General features: G+C 36.8%; 1 pseudogene; it reads left to right on the forward strand.

Moving 5' to 3' along the window:
• Positions 1-3,503, forward strand: part of LOC108566313 — a 4,924-nt pseudogene extending 1,421 nt beyond the window's left edge.
• The last annotated feature ends 1,140 nt before the right edge of the window (positions 3,504-4,643 follow it).

Below are 4,643 nucleotides of genomic sequence, written 5' to 3' on the forward strand. Positions count from 1 at the left end.
AAATCGAGATCTTGGAGGAGTTTAAGACGTTGAGGGGTTTGACACCTGTTCAAGCGGAGTTCGGCTTCTTGAACAAAGTCAAGAGAATGGAGATGTACGGTGTGGATATGCACACAGTGCTTGTAAATGAATACAAAAAGAAATTGCGCGACGTCCTTTTAATATCCGTTCCGTATTTTTTTCAGGCGAAAGACGGTATGGAATATAGATTGGGTCTCACTCCAACTGGAATTCTGGTGTTCGAGAATGAGCAGAAAATCGGACTTTTCTCGTGGCCGAAGATCGGTAAATTGAACTTCAAAAAGAAGAAGTTGACGTTAGTTGTTGTCGAGGATGATGACGCTGGGCGACAGGAGGAGCATACGTTCGTCTTCAGGTTAGTTATTTGAATGTTACAAGCACTGAGGTTTGGTTCGATTGCAATAAATTACTAAATATCTAAATGTGGGCATCGATGTTAATTCTAAATTATCGTTGCTTGATAATTAGAAAATAATGACTGTTGGAATTATTTTTTGCTTTAACCGATTAAAAAAAAGCAATGTTTTCAGTACAAATACTTTACGTGATTCATCTACTTCCGCTTCTGCTGGGAAGAACCGTAAGAAGATTGAGTAATGGAGGCTATACTGCGACAAACGGAAGTAGTATAGTGTACAACATGAATTTAAATTGTTTGCCGCATTTTACTTTGGGTACGCATCGTCGAACACAGCTGTTTGTAATGTTCGCGTAACTCTTAAATAATGATTTTAAAAATCCCACGCTCAGCCTAATAAGAACATATAATTTATTACTTAAATATAATTTAACACTATTTGGGAAGCATATTGACAAAATGCTATAAAGTCCTATTATTGCTATTTACGAAAAATTACTTGTTAGGATGGTGTAATATATATCCTCTATTTATACTCTAAATATGTGTATTACACACATTGAAATATTCAGAGAAAGTTCCTATTTTATTTGCTGCCTTTAACAATAGCGATGTACTCTAGCATAACAGGTGTTTGATTAGATAGATTATAATCAATAATACAGTTTATCAGTGTGAAGTTATAAGCATAATGTTACATTTTCAAAAAATATTAATGTCACCATTTTTCAAATTTTTCTATTTCACAATATTAATTTATAAATGATGCAGGCTGCATAATGAGAAGGCATGTAAGCACTTGTGGAAATGTGCTGTGGAGCATCACGGTTTCTTCAGACTACAAGCGCCTGTTAAAGGTCCATCGGCTCGCCAAAACTTTTTCCGGATGGGTTCTCGCTTCCGGTATTCGGGTCGAACCGAGTATCAGAGTACGCATCAAAGTCGACCACGGCGAGTGGTGCAACTCGAAAGAAGACCGAGTCAAAGGTAAATTTACAATTCGATTTTTAGATATTGAATACTCAAAGTTTCTTTTCCCATCATAGGTACAGCAGGAGACAAAGCCACGTGCTTCGAGAGAGGTTACGCGAACAACAGAATTCCGGAACAGTTCAAATCACGGAGACTTCGCAAGAAGTTCCTAAAATTGTGGATTGCATACAGCCTTCGTCGAGTCGATGCAGCGAACGTTCAACGAAATCCAATGCCACCGTTGCTACCGAAAACGAGCCTTATTATTGTAAAGTATCGGATGACAACACGAAGAGTCTTACGCCCACTGTTAATTCCTACAGGTAAATTGATATAAGCATGAAATCTGTACGATTTACAATGTTAAATATTTTGCTTTTGTTTCCAGTCCCGTTTTATCAATGAGTAGTAGCAAAAACGGCACACTGAAAAGGAACAGACCAACATCAGCATCGTCTCCGCCCGTCAGTCCGACGTCTTCAAATGCAGACAGTCAGCTGGACGTGCTGCTGAAGGCCTCGCGAAGGAGCATTTAGCGGTATCCAGAGGGACGAAGCCCGAAACGTGGCAACGTCCGAGGTTAACAAGATTGATGGTAAATATGATTGCTTTAATACAGATCAGTTCGTCTCAAACCTCATGGACTTAGATTGCGACGACTCCGCTTTGAAACTGTCCCCCGACATTCCTAATAACATAAATAAATATGCAGCTGGGACCGGCGGTGCAAAACCGATACCTCTGAACGAAATGAAATGCAATATACTGAAAGGTTAGTACACTTCAAAGAACAAATTAATTTGTTATTTAACACAATGTATTTATTTATAGCGAAAGCGGAGGAGGAGTTGAACGGAAACGTTACGAAGCTAACGAATCAGATGTTCGTGGCTGCGGCGAACAACGACGAGGAGAATATGAATTCTCTGAATGCTGCCACTTTTATATCAGTTGTAAGTATAGACTTTGCTAAATCATTCCGTATCCCGCTTGTGCCGTTCTCGCTTATTTCTGTTTTTGTTTTGCAATTTGCTAACACCATTAGGGCGGCGACAAATTGACGTTGTCTGTAAGCGGTCCAGTGCCGCAGAATAACCAGGATGTCGTCGAAGGTGGTCCCGAGAGGAAGAGATGCACCACGCCTGTAACGGTGACATTCTTCGGGCAATCAGACGGTGGTAAATTGGAACGGGTCATGCTGAGCGAGAAACAAGGTCAACAGCAGCAACCTCTCAGCTTAATCAACGGTAACTGCACCGAAGACTTGCCATGCTTTGATGAAGCACTTGACGAACCCCCGAAGAGCTCTAATCCCTTTGTTACAACCCCCACCACTAATCCTTTCCACGAAGCAAATCCATTTCTCTCCAGCAATCCCTTCCAAATGGATACTATTACAACCGACTCTGAGGTAAGTTTGCTTTACGTGTGCTTATTATTATTTTATTTGTTACCCAACACCATCATTACAATACACTGGCAAATCCAACAAATGATTATATCAATTTTATTGAAACAGGTTGATGGTTCGTTGACAAACGGATTCGAATAGGACACCAATCGAAACGCAGTGACTCCGAGTTTGAGCAATCTCTCGCCCTGGTTTGTATCCCAAGATATTGTCAGCGCCCCGGTTTCTAAACTGAACACCACTGAAACTGCAATAATTAAGAAAACGGTTATAACGACTCAGCTTTAAAACACCGTTTTAAATTGTATTATAGAAGAAAACGCAATGTGATATAAAACGCGGACGCATCGAATTTGATAACAAACAAATAAAAATAAGAAAGTATATGTTTATAGATACCGTCCACATACGAAGTTATTAAGAAAACTTGAATACTGGAGCTTCAATTATTATTACTTCTATATTTTAACTTTTATTTCTACGATAAGTTTCTATTTTTAAAGTATTGTAAATATTTATTGAATTTTTAGATATTTTATGCGTTCACTCGAATCGATTCCGAACATCCTAACCCTAATCTGTTCTCTCTATTCCTTCAACCAAGCTCATTTTGTTGTTCATTCCAAAGTGCCATCAATATTCCAAGAAGAAAAGTGCCTTCCATTTGTTCAAAACATTGATCCATTTATGTACTTTACGTAATAAAGTAACTTTGCATCCCTTTTACCTTTACAAATTTTTATATAGATTTTATATACATATATTTATAATTAGAGAAAATTTAAACAATTCTGTTTCGCTTTTATTATTTGTACTACTTACTACTTGAAGTATTTATATATTTTATGTTTGTAAACGACTCTTATTTTATACCATCTATTCAAATCCCCTATACATTTACTAAGGCTACCTTAAGATTATAACAGTTTGATAAGTATAATTTTAAGTCTAAAATAAATTGCAATTTAAAGATTTTGGGATTTTGCAATAATTGCTGCACAATATAGTTTTGCTGTTCAAGTTGTTCCCACAAGCTGAACTAAATAGTGCTAATTTCTACTTTGCTTATAATTCGAAAGATCAAGAGTGTTGTTTTAATGAAGTATAGAAGTCTGATATTAACATGAAGTTGAAACTGAAACTGCTCTCTCCTTTGAGATGTGGTATCTTACATCTTAGCCAATTCCCATGCAGAAGTCAGAGAAGAGATATTTTGTATGATTTTCAGTCACCAAATAAGCACACCTACAGTATAATGGGTATGTGTAGAAAAACACCGTTCCGTCTATCATCAATTTTGCTGCGAACCACCAAGTATTTTTCGCAACCCACACTTTGGGAATCACTGGTATCAGGAGAGTTTACCACATCATCCTTTGGCTACCTGCAGCTATCAACTTCAATTGATGCTAGAATAGAATCACTCAGATGTATACAGATACTGAATGGAATTGTAGTGTCCAAGTATGTAAACATGCAAGCAGTTTTTAATTACAAGACAAAAAGCCTCACATGATAAAGGAAAAAATCGAGTCATTGAAGATTTAACATTAGTAACACTGAAAGAGCATCAGTTAAGACTTGCAATTGCGCAGTCACATCAAAATTAACTCCAATCAATCTTTAATTAAGATATACAAATACTCATGTGAATTCTTTCAATTACAATTACAATTTATGAGGTTGTGACGTATCTGTAAATAATTTAAATGATACCAAGAAACTTAAATATAACCCTGCATTATTCATTGGTTATATCTGTTCTTGAACAACTCAGATATACCTTGAAAATCTGGTTTCAAATTACAGAGGAATTTTACTATTACACGAATAGTATTAGATAGATTTTCTAGTTTAGTACCGACATATATTGATATCTCA

This window comes from Nicrophorus vespilloides, unplaced genomic scaffold (assembly GCF_001412225.1).
Source record: "Nicrophorus vespilloides isolate i.1.1-1 unplaced genomic scaffold, Nicve_v1.0, whole genome shotgun sequence".
NCBI lineage: Eukaryota > Metazoa > Arthropoda > Insecta > Coleoptera > Silphidae > Nicrophorus > Nicrophorus vespilloides.